This window comes from Colius striatus, chromosome 13 (assembly GCF_028858725.1).
Source record: "Colius striatus isolate bColStr4 chromosome 13, bColStr4.1.hap1, whole genome shotgun sequence".
NCBI lineage: Eukaryota > Metazoa > Chordata > Aves > Coliiformes > Coliidae > Colius > Colius striatus.
Genome location: NC_084771.1, coordinates 2,311,494 through 2,322,714, shown reverse-complemented (window position 1 = coordinate 2,322,714; position 11,221 = coordinate 2,311,494).

The following is an 11,221-nucleotide window of genomic DNA, read 5'->3' as shown; positions in this document are numbered from 1 at the left end:
CAACCTGGCATCTTCTTTTGATGCCTCTGAGGCTTTCTCTTGGAAAGTTCGTCTCCTCAACTTTTTTGTCCTACCTTACTTTTAATTTGGTCATTTGTTTACCAGCTAAAGAGTACTTGTCTATTTCTCTTTCATAAAGAAGCTATTTATTATCTTAATTGCCTTTCTCTGAACCTTCACTAGTTCAAGTTTGTTTTCTGTGACAGGAGGAAGCAAAGCTCACACAATTTTCATGACACGGGTGCATTTTGAATTGCAGAGCTGCAAGATGGCATTTTTTTCTCTATTCCTTTTGCAAAAGGACATGAAATCCTGAGAAGGTACTCCCAAGCTGAGCAGCAATGGTCAGTATAGAGCCCATGATGGTGCATATAAAACTTGAATCCCCCTTTCAGCACGTTCCCTATAAACATGAATTTTCTCTCATTGAATTTAGTCGGCTGTTTTATTTCCCAGTCAAAGCTGAGGTATGACAGTTGCCTTAGGGGCAGACTGTCCTGATAGAACTGAGTGTGGAGATCTCTTATATTAAACAAATAGAGACTGATTACTGCTGGCCTTCATCTTGCCACTCAGAGAGTCAGACTATCTGCTTGACTTCTTGAAGAACACCTTTGGCAGGAGTTTTCTTGCCAGCTCCTGGAGCCGTCAAACCATTTCCGCTCACGCTGAGGGAGGAAATTGTAACCTGCCTTGGACTTGATGAAGCTGAAACTCCTCGTACTTCCAAATTCAGTTTTGAGGACTGATTTTAGTGAGGCAAACACCTTCACTCCAATAGAAGGATTTACTTGGGTCTCAAGCAGGAGGCTTACTTCCCATGCATGGGGAACACCTCTGAAGATTGCTTGCAGAAATTTCCCATTAAGCTTTCTGAAGAGTCAGCCGGCAGTGGTCAGCACCAGAAACTCACTGAGCACACCCTGAACTCAGTCTCAACAAGGGCTTGCAATCCTAGGGCCAAGGGCTACTCCCAAATAATGAGGAAGAGCTGGCAGCAGCTGCAAATTTGCCCTGTTGTGCCACAGGGAATCAGTCTTCTGGTCAAAGAGTGATTTACATCCCATTTTTACACATCTTGCCTGTGTGTTGCTGAAGACCACGTGATCCCTTGAGATGGACAGTTCTTCACTCTCTCAGACTTTCCCCTCAGTGATGCCAAGATAGACTATTTTTAGAATGATGTGACTTAATTTGCCATCTCTCAAGACTGATGGTGAGAATACTTCCTTCTTTGGTGATGAAGTGCTCTGTTGGGACTTGAAGGGTTCTGGACTGCCAGGAAAAAAGTTGGGAAGCTGTGTTAAGCCCAGTTACAGGAGTTCATTCATCCATTGCTTTGTTCTGGTTTTGCTACTGTTGTTGGGAGCTTTAGATGCTAGTGTACAGTCCTGGCCGGTTCACACGGGTGCAAAAAGAATGTCATGATGTATCATGAAGTATTCAGGGGTTGGCTTTTAAGATGAAGTGTCATGAGCGTAACTTGGTCACCACCAAAAACTGCCTTAACATCAAAATGATTCACTGGTCTTGGAGTTTGACGGAGGTCTAAACTCTTTTCTTCCAGGGATGTTTCACAAAGTAAGGCAGAGTGTAACTCTGCTGACGATTGCTGGTTTTACTCTGATTACTGGTTGTGGATGACATCTGGGGATGTTCCCTCACTTTTCAGACCTGCTTGGAGAGAAGGTAAAGCATGCTGTCCTGCTCCATCCTACAGCCCGGATGTTGAATGGGTCTCAATCTGAAGTGAGTCTGGTTTTTATTTGTCTTTGTCTTTTTGTACTGAATTTTCTATATTGACCTGATTTTTCACTTAATGTTTCGACTTTAATTTTCCTTTCAAAACCTCCATCTGTTTACCTTTTAAAATGGAAATGTAATATTCTTTATTTGATGAAGTATGATGAAGATTTTTACTCCAAGAAGTATTTCCAGTAATTTTGGATAAACTACTGGATCTAGTTGAAGCAAGAGAAGAGTGTACTAAGAAAAGTTGGCATCCCTTCAAAATAATTTACTGTGCAGGTTGATAAAGCATTCTCCTAGAAGTACCTGACTGACACTGGTCTAAGAAGCTCATCTTCCAGAGAGGCTGCAGAGATAAAGTTCAGGGAGATAAAAATATTTGGGAATTAATAGAGATATTTTAAGTATCTTTGAGTGAGACTGTTCTGGGATAGTCAGTACATGGCCCATGGGACTATGATTCCTTTACCAAAGGATTTATGGCAGGGTAGGGATGACGTTTGTTAGTGCAAGTGAACATCTGTTTCTGTTGCATGCTGTGACTTTTCCAGTTGTGCGTGGTTAGGTAGGTAGTGCAAGCACTTGATTAAAGTTGAATCTTCCTCTTGAGTCTGTAATGTTTAGCTCGACAAATAAGCAAGTCTAAGGTTTCTTTTTCATTGTGCAGGGGTTCTTCTTTGTTGCGTGAGACGAGAGTGACCAGACACCAATATGATGTGCATCAGTTCCATTTTATTGTCACATAATCATCACTTATATACCTTTTCCAAATCCTGTATAAGCGCTACAATTCATGGCATGTAGTTAATACTAAGGATCACGCTCTATGCATAAGACCTCAAAGTTTCATTTTTGTAACAACTTAGACACCGTCCTTATTGTGCTAAAATATCAGCCTTATTGTGCTTCAAATATCACCCCATCTGTTTGGTCTTCAGTTAGTTTTCTCTAACATTACACACCTTATATTTACTTAACATTATACTAATGCGCTATTCAATCTTCTAACAATACTTAGTTTAATGCTCTGTCCCGTCTACTTGCTTGGACCTTGTTTCTGTTACAGTCTGCAGTTTCAGTTTCCCCATTGCTCAAGCTTGCTATCACAGAGGCATTCTTTTCCTTTTCTGCTGCAGAAGACGATTCAAAGACAAACTGCTGCCTTTCTCTGTTTCTGTCTGACTCCATAATATTCATTATAGCCCAGGCCCCAACAGACATCATAGCATATCTAGGCACTGGAAGGGGGCTGTGTGACATCACAGAACATCTTGGCATTACAGCAGTACTCCGTGAAACCACAGCACTCCAGGACACTGCAGCCGGGGTTCTGTGACGTCACATCAGCACTGGGCACTGCCACAGTTCTCTGTGAAATCACAGCACGTGTGCACTGCAACAGGAGTGTCTAACACAACAGCACATCTGGGCACTCCATCACTGCTCTGAGATATAACAGTATATCTGGGCAATGCAAGAGTGCTCTGTGACATCACAGGACATCTGGTCACTGTAGCAGTGCTCTGAGCCTTCACACAATATCTGGGCACAGGAACGGGACTCTGTGGCATCACAGCAGATGAGGGCACTTTAACAGTGCTCTATAACATCATATCTCAACTGCATATTGCTACAGTGCTCTGTGAAAACACAGCATATCTCGACACTGCACCAGTGCCCTGTAACATCATAGCATATCTAGGCACTGGAAGGGGGCTGTGTGACATCACAGAACATCTTGGCACTGCAGCAGTGCTCCGTGAAATCACAGCACTCAAGGACACTGCAGTGGGGTTCTGTGACATCACAGCACCACTGGGCACTGCAACAGGGCTCTGTAACATCACAGCATATGTGCACACTGCAACATGATTCTGTAAGAAAAAAGCACATCTGGGCTTTACAGCGGGGCTCTGTGACATGACAACACAGGACATCAGCGCACTGTAGCAGTGCTCGGAGACTTCACATAATATGTGAGCACTGAAACGGCACTGTGTGGCATCACAGCATATGTGGGCACTGCAACAGTGCTGTATGACATCATATCACAACTGCACATTGCTACAACGCTCTGTGAAAACACGGCATATCTCAGCACTAAACCAGTGCTCTGTGACATCATAGTATATCTAGGCACTGGAAGGGGGCTGTGTGACATCATAGAACATCTTGGCACTGCAGCAGTGCTCCGTGAAATCACAGCACTCCAGGACACTGCAGTGAGGTTCTGTGACGTCACATCACCACTATGTACTGCAACTGTGCTCCATGAAATCACAGCACTTCAGGACACTGTAGCATGATTCTGTGATGTCACATTACCAATTGGCACTGCAACAGTGCTCTGTGACATCACAGGACATCTGGGCACTGTAGCAGTGCTCTGAGACTTCAGATAATATCTAGGCACTGAAAGGGGACTCTGTGGCATCACAGCCCATGTGGGCACTGCAACAGTGCTCTATAACATCATATCACAACTGCACATTGCTACAGTGTTCTGTGAAAACACAGCATATCTCGATAGTGCACCAGTGCTCTGTGACATCATAGCATATCTAGGCACTGCACCAGTGCTCTATGACATCATATCTCAACTGCACATTGCTACAATGCTCTGTGAAAACACGGCATATATAGACACTGTAGCAGTGCTCTGTGACATCATAGCATATCTAGGCACTGGAAGGGGGCTATGTGACATCATAGAACATCTTGGCACTGCAGCAGTGCTCCGTGAAATCACAGCACTCCAGGACACTGCAGCGAGGTTCTGTGACATCACAGAACCACTGGGCACTGCAACAGTGCTCTGTGACAAGACATCTGGGCACTCCATCACTGCTCTGATATATAATAGCATATCTGGGCACTGCAATAGTTAGTTAAGTTAGTTTTCTTCTTAATACATACATTCTCCTCTTGCCTGCCAAAGGAGTGTTTTGGCCTTGATGTTTAAGGAGATGTGTAAATGAGGTGTTTGAGACTGCATCAATTACAGTGGATAAAGCTTCAGATTCTGTCAATATTTCCCTGTGGTAATGTGTATTGGTTCTCATTGCTACCAATTTCTGAGTTTCTAAAGGAAAATATTCTCTCTCTAAAGAGAAGAAATGTAGTGAACTAGAGAAAAAAGGAAACCTTAACACTAAAACAACACTTTAGTTTCTGTGAACTGAATTTCCAGCCCCCTGGAGACATTCTGTTGGTTACCACCCCAGTGTATTCTCCTGTCAGGCTAAATGGTCTTCCAGACAAAATTATGGCTTTGCATGTCATGGAAGAAAAGTCCACTGAAGATTTCTTAATACCTAATCATTGTTTTAGAATAGCAGTAAACCATTGATACCCCTAACTTTGTGTAGCAATGGGTTGTACATTTGAACTCCTTACTATGTGAAGAACAACCTGGCATCTTCTTTTGATGCCTCTGAGGCTTTCTCTTGGAAAGTTCGTCTCCTCAACTTTTTTGTCCTACCTTACTTTTAATTTGGTCATTTGTTTACCAGCTAAAGAGTACTTGTCTATTTCTCTTTCATAAAGAAGCTATTTATTATCTTAATTGCCTTTCTCTGAACCTTCACTAGTTCAAGTTTGTTTTCTGTGACAGGAGGAAGCAAAGCTCACACAATTTTCATGACACGGGTGCATTTTGAATTGCAGAGCTGCAAGATGGCATTTTTTTCTCTATTCCTTTTGCAAAAGGATATGAAATCCTGAGAAGGTACTCCCAAGCTGAGCAGCAATGGTCAGTATAGAGCCCATGATGGTGCATATAAAACTTGAATCCCCCTTTCAGCACGTTCCCTATAAACATGAATTTTCTCTCATTGAATTTAGTCGGCTGTTTTATTTCCCAGTCAAAGCTGAGGTATGACAGTTGCCTTAGGGGCAGACTGTCCTGATAGAACTGAGTGTGGAGATCTCTTATATTAAACAAATAGAGACTGATTACTGCTGGCCTTCATCTTGCCACTCAGAGAGTCAGACTATCTGCTTGACTTCTTGAAGAACACCTTTGGCAGGAGTTTTCTTGCCAGCTCCTGGAGCCGTCAAACCATTTCCGCTCACGCTGAGGGAGGAAATTGTAACCTGCCTTGGACTTGATGAAGCTGAAACTCCTCGTACTTCCAAATTCAGTTTTGAGGACTGATTTTAGTGAGGCAAACACCTTCACTCCAATAGAAGGATTTACTTGGGTCTCAAGCAGGAGGCTTACTTCCCATGCATGGGGAACACCTCTGAAGATTGCTTGCAGAAATTTCCCATTAAGCTTTCTGAAGAGTCAGCCGGCAGTGGTCAGCACCAGAAACTCACTGAGCACACCCTGAACTCAGTCTCAACAAGGGCTTGCAATCCTAGGGCCAAGGGCTACTCCCAAGTAATGAGGAAGAGCTGGCAGCAGCTGCAAATTTGCCCTGTTGTGCCACAGGGAATCAGTCTTCTGGTCAAATAGTGATTTACATCCCATTTTTACACATCTTGCCTGTGTGTTGCTGAAGACCACGTGATCCCTTGAGATGGACAGTTCTTCACTCTCTCAGACTTTCCCCTCAGTGATGCCAAGATAGACTATTTTTAGAATGATGTGACTTAATTTGCCATCTCTCAAGACTGATGGTGAGAATACTTCCTTCTTTGGTGATGAAGTGCTCTGTTGGGACTTGAAGGGTTCTGGACTGCCAGGAAAAAAGTTGGGAAGCTGTGTTAAGCCCAGTTACAGGAGTTCATTCATCCATTGCTTTGTTCTGGTTTTGCTACTGTTGTTGGGAGCTTTAGATGCTAGTGTACAGTCCTGGCCGGTTCACACGGGTGCAAAAAGAATGTCATGATGTATCATGAAGTATTCAGGGGTTGGCTTTTAAGATGAAGTGTCATGAGCGTAACTTGGTCACCACCAAAAACTGCCTTAACATCAAAATGATTCACTGGTCTTGGAGTTTGACGGAGGTCTAAACTCTTTTCTTCCAGGGATGTTTCACAAAGTAAGGCAGAGTGTAACTCTGCTGACGATTGCTGGTTTTACTCTGATTACTGGTTGTGGATGACATCTGGGGATGTTCCCTCACTTTTCAGACCTGCTTGGAGAGAAGGTAAAGCATGCTGTCCTGCTCCATCCTACAGCCCGGATGTTGAATGGGTCTCAATCTGAAGTGAGTCTGGTTTTTATTTGTCTTTGTCTTTTTGTACTGAATTTTCTATATTGACCTGATTTTTCACTTAATGTTTCGACTTTAATTTTCCTTTCAAAACCTCCATCTGTTTACCTTTTAAAATGGAAATGTAATATTCTTTATTTGATGAAGTATGATGAAGATTTTTACTCCAAGAAGTATTTCCAGTAATTTTGGATAAACTACTGGATCTAGTTGAAGCAAGAGAAGAGTGTACTAAGAAAAGTTGGCATCCCTTCAAAATAATTTACTGTGCAGGTTGATAAAGCATTCTCCTAGAAGTACCTGACTGACACTGGTCTAAGAAGCTCATCTTCCAGAGAGGCTGCAGAGATAAAGTTCAGGGAGATAAAAATATTTGGGAATTAATAGAGATATTTTAAGTATCTTTGAGTGAGACTGTTCTGGGATAGTCAGTACATGGCCCATAGGACTATGATTCCTTTACCAAAGGATTTATGGCAGGGTAGGGATGACGTTTGTTAGTGCAAGTGAACATCTGTTTCTGTTGCATGCTGTGACTTTTCCAGTTGTGCGTGGTTAGGTAGGTAGTGCAAGCACTTGATTAAAGTTGAATCTTCCTCTTGAGTCTGTAATGTTTAGCTCGACAAATAAGCAAGTCTAAGGTTTCTTTTTCATTGTGCAGGGGTTCTTCTTTGTTGCGTGAGACGAGAGTGACCAGACACCAATATGATGTGCATCAGTTCCATTTTATTGTCACATAATCATCACTTATATACCTTTTCCAAATCCTGTATAAGCGCTACAATTCATGGCATGTAGTTAATACTAAGGATCACGCTCTATGCATAAGACCTCAAAGTTTCATTTTTGTAACAACTTAGACACCGTCCTTATTGTGCTAAAATATCAGCCTTATTGTGCTTCAAATATCACCCCATCTGTTTGGTCTTCAGTTAGTTTTCTCTAACATTACACACCTTATATTTACTTAACATTATACTAATGCGCTATTCAATCTTCTAACAATACTTAGTTTAATGCTCTGTCCCGTCTACTTGCTTGGACCTTGTTTCTGTTACAGTCTGCAGTTTCAGTTTCCCCATTGCTCAAGCTTGCTATCACAGAGGCATTCTTTTCCTTTTCTGCTGCAGAAGACGATTCAAAGACAAACTGCTGCCTTTCTCTGTTTCTGTCTGACTCCATAATATTCATTATAGCCCAGGCCCCAACAGACATCATAGCATATCTAGGCACTGGAAGGGGGCTGTGTGACATCACAGAACATCTTGGCATTACAGCAGTACTCCGTGAAACCACAGCACTCCAGGACACTGCAGCCGGGGTTCTGTGACGTCACATCAGCACTGGGCACTGCCACAGTTCTCTGTGAAATCACAGCACGTGTGCACTGCAACAGGAGTGTCTAACACAACAGCACATCTGGGCACTCCATCACTGCTCTGAGATATAACAGTATATCTGGGCAATGCAAGAGTGCTCTGTGACATCACAGGACATCTGGTCACTGTAGCAGTGCTCTGAGCCTTCACACAATATCTGGGCACAGGAACGGGACTCTGTGGCATCACAGCAGATGAGGGCACTTTAACAGTGCTCTATAACATCATATCTCAACTGCATATTGCTACAGTGCTCTGTGAAAACACAGCATATCTCGACACTGCACCAGTGCCCTGTAACATCATAGCATATCTAGGCACTGGAAGGGGGCTGTGTGACATCACAGAACATCTTGGCACTGCAGCAGTGCTCCGTGAAATCACAGCACTCAAGGACACTGCAGTGGGGTTCTGTGACATCACAGCACCACTGGGCACTGCAACAGGGCTCTGTAACATCACAGCATATGTGCACACTGCAACATGATTCTGTAAGAAAAAAGCACATCTGGGCTTTACAGCGGGGCTCTGTGACATGACAACACAGGACATCAGCGCACTGTAGCAGTGCTCGGAGACTTCACATAATATGTGAGCACTGAAACGGCACTGTGTGGCATCACAGCATATGTGGGCACTGCAACAGTGCTGTATGACATCATATCACAACTGCACATTGCTACAACGCTCTGTGAAAACACAGCATATCTCAGCACTAAACCAGTGCTCTGTGACATCATAGTATATCTAGGCACTGGAAGGGGGCTGTGTGACATCATAGAACATCTTGGCACTGCAGCAGTGCTCCGTGAAATCACAGCACTCCAGGACACTGCAGTGAGGTTCTGTGACGTCACATCACCACTATGTACTGCAACTGTGCTCCATGAAATCACAGCACTTCAGGACACTGTAGCATGATTCTGTGATGTCACATTACCAATTGGCACTGCAACAGTGCTCTGTGACATCACAGGACATCTGGGCACTGTAGCAGTGCTCTGAGACTTCAGATAATATCTAGGCACTGAAAGGGGACTCTGTGGCATCACAGCCCATGTGGGCACTGCAACAGTGCTCTATAACATCATATCACAACTGCACATTGCTACAGTGTTCTGTGAAAACACAGCATATCTCGATAGTGCACCAGTGCTCTGTGACATCATAGCATATCTAGGCACTGCACCAGTGCTCTATGACATCATATCTCAACTGCACATTGCTACAATGCTCTGTGAAAACACGGCATATATAGACACTGTAGCAGTGCTCTGTGACATCATAGCATATCTAGGCACTGGAAGGGGGCTATGTGACATCACAGAACATCTTGGCACTGCAGCAGTGCTCCGTGAAATCACAGCACTCAAGGACACTGCAGTGGGGTTCTGTGACATCACAGCACCACTGGGCACTGCAACAGGGCTCTGTAACATCACAGCATATGTGCACACTGCAACATGATTCTGTAAGAAAAAAGCACATCTGGGCTTTACAGCGGGGCTCTGTGACATGACAACACAGGACATCAGCGCACTGTAGCAGTGCTCGGAGACTTCACATAATATGTGAGCACTGAAACGGCACTGTGTGGCATCACAGCATATGTGGGCACTGCAACAGTGCTGTATGACATCATATCACAACTGCACATTGCTACAACGCTCTGTGAAAACACAGCATATCTCAGCACTAAACCAGTGCTCTGTGACATCATAGTATATCTAGGCACTGGAAGGGGGCTGTGTGACATCATAGAACATCTTGGCACTGCAGCAGTGCTCCGTGAAATCACAGCACTCCAGGACACTGCAGTGAGGTTCTGTGACGTCACATCACCACTATGTACTGCAACTGTGCTCCGTGAAATCACAGCACTTCAGGACACTGTAGCATGATTCTGTGATGTCACATTACCAATTGGCACTGCAACAGTGCTCTGTGACATCACAGGACATCTGGGCACTGTAGCAGTGCTCTGAGACTTCAGATAATATCTAGGCACTGAAAGGGGACTCTGTGGCATCACAGCCCATGTGGGCACTGCAACAGTGCTCTATAACATCATATCACAACTGCACATTGCTACAGTGTTCTGTGAAAACACAGCATATCTCGATAGTGCACCAGTGCTCTGTGACATCATAGCATATCTAGGCACTGCACCAGTGCTCTATGACATCATATCTCAACTGCACATTGCTACAATGCTCTGTGAAAACACGGCATATATAGACACTGTAGCAGTGCTCTGTGACATCATAGCATATCTAGGCACTGGAAGGGGGCTATGTGACATCATAGAACATCTTGGCACTGCAGCAGTGCTCCGTGAAATCACAGCACTCCAGGACACTGCAGCGAGGTTCTGTGACATCACAGAACCACTGGGCACTGCAACAGTGCTCTGTGACAAGACATCTGGGCACTCCATCACTGCTCTGATATATAATAGCATATCTGGGCACTGCAATAGTTAGTTAAGTTAGTTTTCTTCTTAATACATACATTCTCCTCTTGCCTGCCAAAGGAGTTTTTTGGCCTTGATGTTTAAGGAGATGTGTAAATGAGGTGTTTGAGACTGCATCAATTACAGTGGATAAAGCTTCAGATTCTGTCAATATTTCCCTGTGGTAATGTGTATTGGTTCTCATTGCTACCAATTTCTGAGTTTCTAAAGGAAAATATTCTCTCTCTAAAGAGAAGAAATGTAGTGAACTAGAGAAAAAAGGAAACCTTAACACTAAAACAACACTTTAGTTTCTGTGAACTGAATTTCCAGCCCCCTGGAGACATTCTGTTGGTTACCACCCCAGTGTATTCTCCTGTCAGGCTAAATGGTCTTCCAGACAAAATTATGGCTTTGCATGTCATGGAAGAAAAGTCCACTGAAGATTTCTTAATACCTAATCATTGTTTTAGAATAGC